General features: G+C 47.1%; 1 protein-coding gene across 3 annotated transcripts in view; it reads left to right on the top strand.

The window, feature by feature from the left end:
• The first annotated feature begins 2118 nt into the window (after positions 1 to 2118).
• The window catches only part of TRAF3 (TNF receptor associated factor 3), a 138405-nt gene continuing 125713 nt past the window's right edge, over positions 2119 to 14810 (top strand). For all 3 annotated transcript variants that reach the window (XM_036881953.2, XM_036881949.2, XM_036881951.2), the window contains exon 1: positions 2119 to 2333. The gene's annotated coding sequence lies outside the window, so the exon portion shown is untranslated. The remainder of the gene's footprint in view (positions 2334 to 14810) is intronic.

The raw sequence follows: 14810 nt of genomic DNA, 5'->3' as shown, positions 1-14810 counted from the left end.
CTTGTCCAGAAATGTTGTCAGCTTGTTGTTCCACGTTGCCACAGGGAACAGAGCTCTGCCTTTGAAGTGCAGCGAGGAGACTGAATGGTTCTCCTTGCTGTCCGTCACTGCGGCCTAGTGGCTGTAACTGCAGACGACTCAACACCCGCTCCCCAAGCGATTGCAGTCTGGGGCAACATTCTTTGTGGTGTCAGCCACCAGTCCCCAAAGCAGGGATCCAGATCTGCTCAGACAGTTGGCGAAGAAAGAGGAGGAGGAGGGAGGGGAAGAGAAGGAGCAGTTTCGCCAGCAGAGGGCTCAGCTAGGTCTCACCCGAATTTATTCACTGTCAATGCCGCTTGCGGGTGCTTTGGCAGAGGGTAACAGGAGTCGCAGGAAACCCCTCTGATGGGGTCTTCGAAATTTCTGCCTTCTTAGTTATTTAAAAAGAACTAAAAATAGTCCAGTCTAGAGAATTTTTGGCGAGGCCTGATTGTGGCAGTCTTAAAAGGATCCCTTGCAATACTGCGTAGGGGTAAGTGGGAGTAGGCACCTGGCCAACAGTGGCCCAGGACGGTGGGCTGAGCAGGCCTGAGGACTCGGGGAAGACGGGCCAATAGGCAGAGGCCTCAGAGCCTGCGTCCGGGACACTTGGTCCCTGCACCTTTGACGTGTCCCCGTAACTTCTGACAGGCAGGAGAGGACACCCCGAGACTGGAGCAGAACCCATCATGAGGGAGGGGATTGCCCACCTGGCGCCCCGGGCTCAGCTCAGGGCCCGTGTGTGAGGGTGGCTGAGGCCGGCCGGCCCCGGCCCCGGCTGGGGGAGCTGCAGCCATCCTCGGCTCTCTGGTCTGAACCCTAAGAGCCGTACCTTTTAGTGGCCCAAGCAGGGCCACCGCAGGGGCCTGGCTGAGTCTGGTAGCACAGCCCCACTGCTGCGGCTGGAGAATAAGCAGCTGTCAGGCTGATGGAGCCAGAGCTGTGGCTCCAGCAGCCTGGTCAACTGGTCAGACTGGCCAGCGTTCTGGAACGTTCCACAGGAGGAGATGATGGATTTCCTGCCTCCACTCACGTGAGTCACTGGGGTACAAGAACAAAGACTGGCTTAAGCTGGGCACGCTGGTCTCCGCTCTGGTCTAGGGGCCTTTGTAAACGCCCTAGAGAAGAGAAAGATGAAAAGCCCTCCGTGCCCTCAGTGGCGACTAAACCCCTGCAGGGACGGCCGTGCTGCCTGGTTGGCCCGCGTCCTCCGTTGCTCCCCATCTCGGTGGGCCCAGCCAGGCTGGGAGCAATCTTAGAGGGCTTTGGGGACTCTTGATGACTCGGGGGCAGAGGGCCAAGGCCTCTGAAGAAATGGGGGTCCCCCGGCTCTGGAGGCCCCACTGACCAGAAGGCCTCGGGTGGAGAAAGGGGAGGGGTGGTCGCTTGAGGGGCAGAATCTCTGGCCTGGGGCAAGAGGCCAGCTTAGAGCTCTGGGCACCGAGGGCCGACCAAAGCAGGTGCCCTGTTCCCACCCAACTTCCTGGGGGTGGGAGGAGCCCGGGGGGGGCAGGGGAGACCTCGGACCCAGGGCGCGGACCCCCTCCGCGAGGAGGCCGCGGCCGGCCCCGCCCGCCGCCGCGTGAATGCGGGCACGCGTGGGAGCGAGCGGGTGCGTGAGAATGCGTGTGTCTGGGGTATGTGTGGGAGCGCCCGGTGTGAAACGTGTGAGCGCGTCTGCGAGTGTGAACACGACTGTTTAAGGACGCAGGCTGGACGTGTGCGTCCGCGAGCCTCCGTGCGCGAGTGTGAGCGCGGCCGGCGGGAGGCCCCGAGCCTGCCGGCTGCGCCCGGGCGGCGCGGGTGCCAGTGACCCGCTGTGGGTACCGCGAGGCGGAGGGCGCGCGCGCGGCCGCCCTGCTGAGACGGGTGACGCCATCGCTCCCGACCGCGGGAGAACCTGCACCTTTCGGGGCACCCACGCGGCCTGCGCGGCTTTTTGACCCGGAAAGGGGGGCGCGGGAGCGCGCGCCGGCCGCGCGCGCAGCGAGCAGGGCGGGCGGGGCGCGGGTGGCCGCCGCCGCCCCGTTGCTAGGGCCGTAGCCACGGGCGGGGCGGGCGCGCGCCGGGGATTTCCAGCGCCCGAGAGGAAGTGCCTGCGCGAGGCTGCGCGAGGGAGCGCGAGGAGCGCGGCGCGGCCGCCGCGTGCGCGAGCCGGGTTGCAGCCCAGCCGGGACTTTCCAGCCGGCGGCGGCGGCGGCCGCCGGCCCTTCCCCGCCCCCCGACATGGGGCTGCCCGGGGAGCAGGACGCTGCGGACCGCGGCGGAGGACGCGCCCGGCGCCCCTGAGCCGGTCGGCGGCGGACCGCGGGGTAAGGGGCCGCGGCGGGCGGGCGGGCGCCGCGGCGGGCGGCGGCTCCATCCCGGCGGCTCCATCCCGCGCGGGCGGCGGGCGGCGGGCGGGCCCGGGGCTGCCGGCGGGGCGAGCGGGGCCGGTGCGGCGCAGGCCCGGCGCCCGGCGGCGAGTGCCCAGCGCGCTACCGCTTCGCCCCCGCCCCGGCCCGGGCCCGCCCGCCCCCCGAGCGCCTCAACTTCGGAAAACTTTGTACCCGAGGCCGGGCCCGGGCCCGCGGGGCGGCGGTTCCCGCAGCTTTTGAGGAAACAGGCGCCCAGGCCTCCCGAAAGCGAGCCCCTCGGGCCGGGGACGGCGTCTCCCGCGCGGCTGTGTTTTTACCGCGTGAGGCTCGGACCGCCCGGAGGTCTGCAGGGACGAACGTGCTCACCCTGGGCTGGCCTGGGTTTTTTTCAAAGCCATTATTTAAAAGTTTATACTGAGTCATCCCTCTGCAGATGAACCTCCTACTGATTCATAATCCGAGGGCTGCAGTGGCCTGGGAGGCAGGCGCGCGCTGGGATCCTCTCGGGGCACCATCTCCCTTAACGCCTTCGGGGATGCGAAAGGTCAGGGGGCCCCACGGCGGCCCCGGCTGCCCGCGAGGCGCGGTGCTGCGGCTCCGGACGCGCGCCACGTTCTCTCCCGGGCACCCCGTGGGGGGCATCTGGTCGGCATTTAGACCTTTAGGGAGAATTCTCTGTGGAAAGCGATTTGTCTTCAATTTGAAAACAGCGACAACAGGGAGGTAGATGAAGTGCTGTGGACGTGCTTTGAAATTTAAGAAGCCCTCAGATAATGGTCCACTGAAGGCAACAGTTTTATTTCACGTTTTTCTCACCAGGCTCTGAATCAGTTTTCAGAATGAGATAGGGTGGGTGTATGTGATTTATTCATTTATTTTTGTGGAGTCATAAAGACTGTATTGAGTAGCGTCGTTGCCGCCTCTTAATTTACATTCACAGCATACGACTGAGGAGGAGCCATGATTTTTTTTTTTCCTAGCATTTGCTGTGAACACACACTGGTGAAGCCTTTAGAAATGTTATCTTCTGTAATCTTGGATGTGTTTATAAAATCCTCATTTAAAGAAATGACCAGGTGCATCATCACTTGGTACTAAAAATCTTCTCCTGTCTTTCACGTCTTTGAGAATGGTCTGTGGAAAAGACCGCATCGTGGGTAGGATGTCTGGCAAGAGAGTGTACAACCATTCGTTTTTCAAATGAAAGGGTTTATTAGTCTTTTTACCGTGTTGTGACTGTACATATATTAAGGATTAGTCTAAAGAGAAAACATTTTTTTGCAAAACAAAATAAGCTTGACTTGTGTCAAAACTGGGAATTACCATATGAGATTGGAAATCTTGTGATAGCTCATGACAGGAACCTTGACAGACCTGGGATTCCTGATCACTAGTTAAAATGAGACCTTACCACAGAGGAGGTTTAAGATGTGAGGTGTCTCAGCCTGGCGCCATCTGTTCTCGTCACAATGCAGAAGCCAGGAGAGCAGAGAATGCTGGCAGGGAGAATTCCAGCTTTTTTTTTTTTTTTTATGACATTCGTGTGAATTTTTCTGTGAAGGAGAAGACGACAAATTATTTTCCTTGGATGCTGGCCATTCATTTTGGAATTGATAAGATGGCCTCACTCAGTGAGAAGGGTAGAAGCAGGCAATAGCAGTGGCCAGTTGTTTCTGCTAATGCCATCAAGATATTCCTACTCTTGTTCATGCCTTGAAAGTCCTTCTTTGAGCTGAAACATCTGAGCTGCTTCTTGCTGTTTTACCCTGTGTTTGGGATTTTGATTCTGTAAATGCCCCTGCTAGAATTACCTCTAATTTTTCCTTTTGCAAAGAGAGAAGGACCCTTCTGGGGTATTGCCAGGGTAGATAAGATAAAGGATGAGAATGATTTATCACTCTTCGAGGTCCTTTTTTATAATGTTAAGGCTGTGCTTTGAGAAAGACAAAACTGTCACTGTGGTGTTGCAAGTCTGGGCAGTTCAAGCAAACAAAGGAAATTGCGTTAAATTTGCCCATCTCTATTTTCTCATCTTCCTATAGTAAGACTCCAAATGGCAAGTGATCTAACCTATCAAATATTATGCAATAGCTGAGTTTCCTTGCAGTGGTCAATTTGAGAGCTGTTAACTTAGCTGAGGAGACGTCTTATGACCAAGGCCCCCTGCGTCGATTCCGTGGAATCAGGGCCCCTTGTGTGCTTCTTCACGAGTGTTCATAGAGGAAGAAAATTTGTTTTGTTTTGTTTTGGAGTGGGGGAGGAAGGTCATAATATTGACTTTAGACACACAGAAACTGAAGAGAGCTACAGAGTGAGAAAGACGGTGCCGAGGCCAGTGGATTTGGAAGGCGACCAGAGAGAGGCAGCCGAGGCCAGAATGTGGAGATGATGCTTAGACTTGTTCTGAGCAGGAGATGCGAAGCCAGAGTGAGAGGAGAGGGCCAGACGCCTGTGGCCGGAGGGCAGCAGAGAGGGACACCTGGGGACAGCTACAGCTTGCACCGCATAGCAGGCCTCCGGTTCAGTGGGTCTAACAGAAATACAAGAAATGCAGTTTTAAACAGAAAAGGAAAAAAATGTGAGAAAACATTAAATGTAAAATCTATGCATAATTAACTAAAAGATACAAAATGCGTTTCTCATTTTAGAGATTCTTTATTGACTGTTATGCACAACAGTGTTTTAGACATAGTCAGGATTAGGGAGCTCATCAGCCTGGGGAGTGGGAGGTGAGGTTCTTGCTAAGCCTTAAAACCTTTTTGTTTGAAATGTTTTGTTTCCCTGTGCAGATACCTTGGGATGAAGTGGGCAGGAGGTGAGATGTCATAAATGGAGGTGACTCTTGGTTTCTGTCAACTCCAGAAATCAGATTAGAACCTCTTGCTGAATTTTGTATTCCTTGAAATAAGTGGACCATTAACGGGAACCTGGGAGTCTCTTTTCTCATTTAACTTAATGTTCCATTAATGTGCCTTGAGTTCCTATAATGTTGTACTTACAATGCTAGGATAAGTGGGGAGTCGGGAGCATCTTGTGCACTGTGAGGGAAGATGCCAGAGACCAATAGGGATTTGACTGGGACAGCGCTGGGACCGAAACCTGCGGCAGGAGGGGTGAGGAAAACTGAAGGGCACCGGCCGCTCATCTAGAGTGAAGACCAACCAGGAAGAAATTAGCGCCATGAAACGTGGGCTAAAGTAAGTGGGTTGTGTAGAAGACTGGAAGTATGGTGGAGATTCAGAGAAGGGAAAGCTCTTGGCGGACTGGGGTAGTAGGGGAAGGCTTCCCGGAAGTGGAGGGCAGGTACACTGGGGCCGTCGGGCGCTTCTTGCAGGGCCCTGGGAGTGGCAGTAAGATGTCTCCTCTTCCCCCTCGTCTTGCTGAGATGGGACGGTCAGTTTGCTGTCCTCTTGCTTCCTGCCTGTAGATGGAGAGCTGGCGATGCGGCTGGTCACTGGGCTTTCGCTCATGATGTTTCCTGTGCTGTCCTCCAGCTCTGACCAGGCCCTTTTAGACCAGGACCTCGAGTGGGTCCGGTGATCTGCCACCGTGGAGGGCCTGGTCTGTGATGGGGAGCCAGGCAGCGGACCCCCACCCGAACAGCACATTGCTGTCCCTACTCTTTGTCCTTGTAGATAGGACATTTCAAAAAGTAGTGGTAAGGGGGGGTGCTATAAGGGTTAATAAGCCCCTTTCCTAGGGGTTCTCCTCAAACCTATTGCTGAAATGACCTAAATCTCTTTAATTTTCAAGTAATAAAAAATTGGGCTCTATAATTCCACTTCATGGATTACTTTTTTCCAGGATTTGTTCCATGATGATTTTGACTCCATGTATTTTTTCTTAATGGAGGTTATTCGGTATCTTTTCATGAGGCCATTCTGCTAAGAAATATTAGGCCTGCTGTTCTACTGTTCTGCTTTCCTTTCCAGTTTAAACACTAATTCCATGGCAAACCTAAAAGCATATTTATTGGATACTTGGTTTCTTTAAGCAGAGAGAAAAGCTAAATCGATGAACAGAATGGGATAATGTAATTGTTAGGACAGTAGTAGCATCAAGATAGTAACGTGTGTCTCCAGGCGTCATGGTCCTTGTGGCAGAGACCTTCAGGGCCAGCTCTGTACTCTGGGAGGTTGACGCCCTGCCAGAGGCCTGCACAGCACTGGGAGTAACACGGTCTGCCTTAGGCCTCCTTTCCTCAACGTCTGTGCTCGGAATCTGCAAGTTTGCGAGAGAGGAGGGATGTGACTGGTGCCCACAGCAGTTCTGTGTGGCTTGGTGTATGTGTGTGCAGTGGGTGGCCTTGGGACTGCCTCCCTGGACTGTGTCCTCCCCCCACCCCCGCCCCGGTTCTCATGGCACTTAGTTCATTGGCTTGTTGCCTTTGTGGGCTTGTATGATGGGAGACTTCGTTTGATGTTAACTTTATTGGGTGCATTTAATGACTTAAAAAGGAAGAACAGGGAAACTGCTTGATTGAGAACTTTGTTGCCCAGTAATGCCCAAGAGTCACAACTTTATTCTGCAGTGATGTCCTTTTTGGTTTAGTACAGCCTGATGTTTGAAATATTGTTATAGGATAAATTAAGTGTTCTGGTTTCAGAAGGTTTTTCTATGTGAGAAAGAGCATGGCATGGTTTTGGTGCAGCATGTCTTAAACCTTTAATAGGAGTTGAAACCTCATTTTAAGTCTTAACATTTAATGTGGACTTTACATTGTACTCAGTAATATGTCTGCTTTGATATAAACTTACTTTGTCCTCCCAATTTTTGAGGACAGTTGATTCTCCAACTTTAAAGATCTGATTTCCAGTCCTGCACTCTGTACTTGAGCAGGCAGCCAGACCTCTCCGAGTAGGTTTCCCTGTCTGTAAAATGGGGCTAATGACACCATGCACCTAACTCTCTTGTTGTGAGTGAAATGGACAACAAAGCATTCTACTGATGTCGGTTTTCATAGTAATAGAGGACTGAGATGTAGGGGAGAAAGAGCATTAAGATAAGATCTTAGAATGTAGACACATCAGATCTCATCGGTAGGACCCATAGAGATTTTCTAGTTGAGTTCCCTCATCTTGTATGGAAGGTGGCTGAGGCTCAGAGTGTTTGGGTGTCTCCCAAGTGAGACAGCGGCAAAGCATGGATTATTCACCAGAGTGGTTTTTCCCCTGCATTCTTCTTTTTTCCAAGATTTGCCCCAGGAAAGCTGCTTGGCCTCTAATTCCAATCTTTGATAATGAGTTAATCAACACACAATTTTTAAGAACTTACTTAGGAGCTGTGCTAGTTGCCAAAACTAGAAAGGTAAGTAAGAGGCTATGTGGTCACTCTCCTCAAGGAGCTACTATCAGGTGGGTGAGCCAGAAGAATCATTTGGTTACGGCACAGTGAGGTAGGCGCATGACAGTAGGACAGAGGCGCTTGGGGAGTGTGCGGTGTCCTGTGATGTGAACGGGGGGTTAGGAGGTGTTTTCCAGGGAGGAAGGGCATGAGGAAGCCAGTGGAATAGGAGGGAAAGCATGGCTGGCAGAGGTGCTCACCAGAGGGCCCGAGCTTCTGGAGCCATTGCCCATGGCTGTGCTCAGGGCAGAGGCTCAGGAAAAGGACCTGACTGCCTTTGGGTGCTGCTTCTATGCCAGCCTAATTTTTGAGGTAAGAATTATCCCATTTTACAGATGAGGAAATTGAGCAATGGCCTGTTGGCTCCAGAATTCATGTTTTCATCACTGTGCTCTGTGGTCAGCTTTAGCTGAATTACAGGCCTGTTTAAATTTTGTTCAGATTCTAGACTTTTTAGTTTTGTTGCTGCTACATAAGTGCTTTTTAAAGGAATTCTATGTTTTTCAGCACATGTTTTTCATGCAGCCTTTTCTTTCCTCCAACATCTGTTTTGCCTGTTGACTTATTTTTCCAGCCAGTATCCCATTCCTTCTCTCTGGTTTGAGTAATTTTCTTGTAGCACCAACATTGCATTCAGTATCCTTTAACAAATTCAGCTAAGATGTTCTTTACCCTTGTGGTTCGGATGTTTGCTTACATCTTGCTGAGTAGCAGTCCCAAACCTGATTTACTAATGTGTTTTCTTTCCCCTTTCTCTCTCTTAATTTACATTTAAACTGGTAGTTTAGTAATAATGGTAGTATTTAGTCATTATACAAATTCAGGATTTTACAAACACTGGCTTGTTAGTAGCGAACAAGTCCCTGAGGCCTGGTCACTCTGTAGAGCATCATGGTTACAGCCCAGCAGTCGAATTTCTATTCATCTGGAATTTAATTATAACTACAGATTGCTTATGGGAATATAATTCAAAAAAGCCTTCTCTACAATTAGCAAGGAAATTATGTTGTTGGCTGTTTTGGAGATGTTGCGTGGCTCTTCTGCTCGAACCACTGTAGTTGTGAACATGGAGCCTGGAGGTCTCACTAATGGCTGGATGGAGGTGAGGGGCAGATTTCAGAGCTGTCTGTCTCTGCTCAGGAAGGGCTGTGGATAACCACACGCAGCACGCTACTGGGCTGTAGGACAGGTTCCTTGAGTGACAGGGGTCCCTTCCTTTGTTCTTACACAAGTTGGACCTTTTGGGGTAGAGGCAGTGGCATGGTATAGCGGGCTTCTGGAGCCTGCCCTGCCTTCTCCAGGTTGAGGGGTGCTCTGATGCATCTTGGGGTCTCCTCCGAGTGTCCCATCCAGTGTTGAGATGACAGTCTTAAGGACAGGGTCACTTCATCATATTTTCACAGTCCGGATATGTAAAGATATGCTCAATGTAAATGAGACAAAGTATGTATAAAAGGAACATGGGTTTGCAGTCAGATGATTTAACTTCTGGTGCTTCCTTTAGCTCTCGTAGTAAGTTACTTAGGCTTTCTGAACCTCAATTTTCCCATCTATAGAAAGGTAATTGTGAGGATTAAAAGGAGAATGTGAGTGAATGAGATAACCTAGCATATCAAAAGTGGTAATTCTCCCCCTCTTGTCTTTACTGAGCAATTCCTACAGAGAAAACATGCCTTCTTAGCAGGGTGAGTGACAGGCTGTCTTGGGAGTGTGGCCTGGCCCTGAATGATTATGCTACAGGTAAGAGTAGAAACAGCACATTATTGGACTGTAAAGAAGTTATATGTAACAGAATAAAAAGTCTGGACACTAAAAATCACTGTATATTTGCATACAAAGGAACATCTGTATTTAGCTCCCCATTTTTTAAAAAAAGCAATTTTGCATATAATGATTTTTGATAAATTCCAATTTATATTTTAGTACATTATTTTATTCCTTCATTTAGCAGAATAATATTCTTCAGTTCATTCCAGTGGCTGTTCATGTCACCCTTTTGAGGAGGTCTTCCCTGGACACCCTAACTAAAATAGCCCATGCTGGCGCTCTTACCTTGCTTTTTTAATATGTAGCAGAAAATTTTTGTCCATCATCTTAATCCATGTATGAGGAGAGAACCTGGCATATGGTAGGTAATCAAGTATTTGAATGAATGAATCAGTAAACCGTGGTCCAATCACATTTTCTTTTATTGAGGCAAAATTCACGTAACGTACAGTTAACTATTTTAGAGCATACAGTTCAGTGGTATTTAGCGTATTTACAATGTTGTGCAACTGCCAGCTTTCTCTAGTTTCAGAACTTTTTCAACATCCCATAAGAAAAACTCTGTACCCATTAAGTAATCATCTGCCCTTCCTCCTAACCCTGATAACTGCTATTTGTCTACTCTGGATCTAGCATATAAAAGGAATAATATGTGACCTTCTACCTTCTTTCATTTAGCATAATGTTTTTGAAATGCATCCAAGTTGTAGCATGTATCAGTTTTTGTTCCATTTTATGGCTGAATAATATTCCATCGTGTGTACATACCACAGTTGGTTTATATTCATCCACTGATGAACATATGGATTGTTTTTACCTTTTAGCTCTAAGGGATAATGTGTACAAGTTTCTATGTAGACATGCATTTTCATTTCTCTTGGGTAATATACTTAGGGGTGGAATTGCTGGGTCATATGGTAATTCTGTGTTTAACTTGTTCCCACCAGTAGTGTACTAGGGTTCCAATTTCTGCACATCTTTGCCAACATGTAATTTTTTTTTATTAAAGCTATTCTAGTGGATGTGAGATGGTATCTTGTGGTGCTTCTGTATTTCCTTCATGACCAGTGATACTGAACATCTTTTCATTGTGTATCTTTTTTAGAAATTCAAGCCCTTTCCCCATGGTTTGATTGTGTTGATTATCTTTTTATTGAGTTATATGAATTCTTAATATATTTTGGATATTAAACCCTTTTAAAGTATACAACTGACAAATATTCCCTCCCATTCTGTAGGTTATTTTTTCACACTCTTGATAATGTCCTTTGATGCACAAAGTTTTGAGATCTCCTAGTGTCTATTTTACCTATTTTTTTCCTTTTGATTCCTGTACCTTTGTTACTCAGAATCTATTGCCAAACCCAAGGTCATGAAGATTTACCCTCTATTTATGGTTTTAGCTCTTATATTTAGGTCTTCAATCTATTTTGAGTTAATTTTTACATATGGAGTGAGGTAGGATCCCACTTCATTCTTTTGCATGTGATTATCCAGTTGTCCCAGCACCATTTGTTGTTGAGGAGACTATTATTTCCCCTTTGGATGGTGTTGGCACCTTTATTGGAAGTCAGTTGACAGATGTTTGAATTTATATCTGGACTTTCAGTTCTATTTCATTGGTCTCTATGTCTGTCCTTATGCCAGTAGTTCACAGTTTTGATTACCGTAGCTTTGTAAAAAGTTTTGAAGCAGTAAGTTTGAGAAGTGTGAGTCTTCCAACTTAATTTTTCTTTTTCAAAATTGGTTTGGCTACTTGGGACCCCTTGTACCTCCATATTAATTTGAGGATTATTTTTTTTCTTTCTGCCAAAAGGTCATTGACTTTTGGTAGGGGTGGCATTGAATCTGCTTTGGGGAATTGCCATCTTAACAATACTAAGTCTTCTAATCCATGATCATAGAATGTTTTTAAGTTTAATTTCTTTAATTAAAGAAATTTGTTATTTATTTCAGCAAGATTTTGTAGTTACAGTCTACAAATCTTTTCCCTCCTTGGTTAAATTTACTCTTAGATACTTCATCCTTTTGGATGTATTGTAAGTGTCTTTAATTTTCTAAAAATTATTCTTTAGTATATAAAAACACAACTGATTTTTGAGTGTTTCAGGGTGTAAGGTAATCATATACCCTGCAACTTTGCTGAATTTATTACCTGTAATAGTTGTTTTTTGGTGGGCAGTTCTGTGGGACTCTCTATATGTAGAATCATGTCGTGTGTGAATAGAGAGAGTTACCTCTTTCTTTCCAATTTGGATAGGCTTTTGTTTTTTTCTTTTTCTTGCCTAATTGCTCTGACTAGGACTTCTACTACATTGTTGAACAGCAGTAGTGAAAGCTGACATCCTTGTCTTGTTCCCGGTCTCAGGGGAAAGCTTTCAGTCTTTAGCCATTAATGATGAAGTTAGGTGTGTGTGTTTCTTTTTGTTTTGTTTTGCTTTGTTTTTTTAATAAATGCCCTTTATCATGTTAAGGAGGTTCCCTGAAATTCCTTGTTTGCTGAGTGTTTTTATAGAAAAGTTGTTGAATTTTGTTGAGTGCTGTCTTTGCATCTATTGATAGGATTAGGTTTTTTCCCTGTCATTCTATTAATGTGATATATTAAATTAATTGTTTTTTGTATGTTGAACCAACCTTGCTTTCCTGGGATAAATCTCACTTTGTCATGGTGTATAATCCTTTTAATGTGTTGTTGGACTTGGTTTGTCACTACTGATAATTTTTGTACCTATGTTCATAATGGATATGGGTCTTTAGTTTTTCTGTGGTATATTCATCTGGTTTTGCTATCAGTACCAACTGCATATTGACTGTACATTGTATTTCTTCAGAATTTTGAAACCTGTGCTCCCCTAACTCAATAGTGAATAGAAATTCTAGGAGGGTTTTAAAGCAGACAGGAGAGCTCTTTAATGATGGTCATACCATTACCTCCCTGCTTCTCAGCATGAGGCTGTTCTAGTGGCTTATAGCTGGGAAAACCGTGGCTGACAATACCACTGTAAGTCTGTCCACCAGTGGAAAATGCAGGAAGCGACTCTGTATTCCTGACGCCAGGGCAGGAGAGTGTGTGCTGCTGTCATTTCCTGAAAATGCCACCAGGTGTTCCTGATAATGATTGCTGAGTAACAAACCACCCTAAGCATCAGTGACTTAAAATAGTAATCTGTTATTAGATCTTACGGTTCTGTGGGTTGATCAGGCAGGATTCAGCTAGATGATTATTCTGCTCTATGTGAAATTAACTGAGGTCACTTGGTGGTATTTTTCTGGCTTCCAGTCTGGTCTGGAGGGCCCAAATGGCTGTCCTCACATGCCTGGATGGTTGGAAGGCCTGGATAAGTGATCCCTCCCTTTTCCATGTAGTGTCAGGGCCTCTGCTAGCGTGGTTGGACTTCTTAAATGGTAGCTCAGGGCTCCTGGAGTGATTGTTCTCAAAGAGGAAGTGGAGGCTGACATATCCATGTAGGGTTACTCCTGCTGGGTTCTGTTGGCCAGAGAACCCACAAGCACTCCCACATTTAAGGAGAGGGGATATAGAGCCTACCTCTTGATGACAGGAAGATCGTGGAATTTGTGACTGTTTGATTCACTGTATGTACTGTGGCTAGAGTCTATTGTGCTCTCAGCTATATATATTATATACACTTTTTTTTTTACATGAAGAACATTATGTTTACTAGGGTCCCCCCTTCACCAAGTCCCCCCCCGACAAACCCCATTACAGTCACTGTCCATCAGCATAGTAAGATGTTGTAGAATCACTACTTGTCTTCTCTGTGTTGCACAGCCCTCCCCGTGCCCCCACCCCACATTATACATGCTAATCATAAGGCCCCCTTTCTTCTTCCCTGCATTATATACACTTTTTAAGAGAGGCTAAAAATGGAAACGTCAACTGTCATATGGTACCCTTTTCAGTGACAAAAACATTCTGTGTTCTGTTCCAAGAATCCATGAAATAAACTTTAAGAATATACCCTTTCATAAAATGGTAATTGACTATATAAAATATATGTTTTACTTCATCAGCTGGCATCCTTGATCATTTATTTGTCAGGAGTTTTTCAAGTACAACTTTGGGTCCATAAATTTTCCCTTCCTATTTGTTCATTTAAGAATTATTTGAAAGGTTCACTTTCATTTTGAAGAGTATTGTGAAGTTTAAGCTTATGTTTCTTTCTGTTCTTAAAAAAAAAGCTTACTAGTGAGCTTACATAGCCTAACCTTTCTTCATCCTAGATTATTCAAGTATATTCCCTAGGGACTTATTAGGATAAAGTAACCGTTGATGTATAAAAATGTGAGGTAATTTGATGGCATTCGCTTGAACAGAAATCTCATTTTCTGTAAGCCCTGCCTTCTTAGCCTGTCTCAGCCGATTGTTGCAATACTGTTTGAGCTGGAGCACATGTGATGAGGTCACAAGGGGAGTAAGGGAGTGGATTTAAATAATGAAAAAAGAAATCTGCATCTTTGGCTCCAGTGGAGCCACAAGGTACCCGGATTGATGAGGGTGGCGAGGGAGGAGCTGAGTCTGTCCTGCAGGCACCCTTGGCACGCCTGCACCAGGAGCCTTGCCTAATACAGTGCTGCAGTGTTGGCATCCCTGGCCTGGAGACTGGCTGCAGCTTGAGCTGTCCAGTCCTGTTTTCCAAGCATACTCTGCTTTTTTTCCTGAATACCCATCATTCCTGGGCTTCTGACCTGTCCACAGTAGTCACCTTAAGTGGTTCATGCACCAGAGTGACGGCTAATTCCTGGAATTTAGGGAGTCCTGGGAGTTGCTGAATTCTTCCCATCATGCTGGAGGTCAAGAACCTCTGGTCTGGATGGCCTGGGGTCTCTTTCAACAGCAGTAAAGTTTTAGAGAGAGAGAGAGGTTTATTCGTTGGTTGATTGATACATGGGTGCCTGTTCCTTATTCTGTCCTTTTTAGGATTGCAGAAGTTTTGCAGCCTTTGGTGTATCATCAGGAACAAAAGAATTGCTCTGCTGGTCTTGGGGAAGCTACTTGTGATACTACTTGCCTTTTCATTGACCGTGCTGTAAGGATTCTCAGTACCGGAGCACAGTGACTGTGGTCTGGGGTGACCAGCATTGGTCTGAAGAAGGGCAACAAAACTTGAGGCTTGGGGAGGGTGGTGAGCTAGGCAGGGAGGATGGGGCCCGGGAGGGCAGTGGCGTTACACAGTTGATGACATGTCCTTTGCCTGTCTCCTCTCTGTGTTCTGGTTCATATAAAAAAGGCATTTCCTTGTGTTAAGATGAATTAAGATAGTTACTCTTGCTTTTTATTTTGTCTTAGGGTTCTTGGGAACT

This window comes from Manis pentadactyla, chromosome 11 (assembly GCF_030020395.1).
Source record: "Manis pentadactyla isolate mManPen7 chromosome 11, mManPen7.hap1, whole genome shotgun sequence".
Classification (NCBI taxonomy): domain Eukaryota; kingdom Metazoa; phylum Chordata; class Mammalia; order Pholidota; family Manidae; genus Manis; species Manis pentadactyla.
The sequence above is the reverse complement of the archived record's forward strand: the minus strand, read 5'-3'. Positions and strand labels throughout refer to the sequence as shown.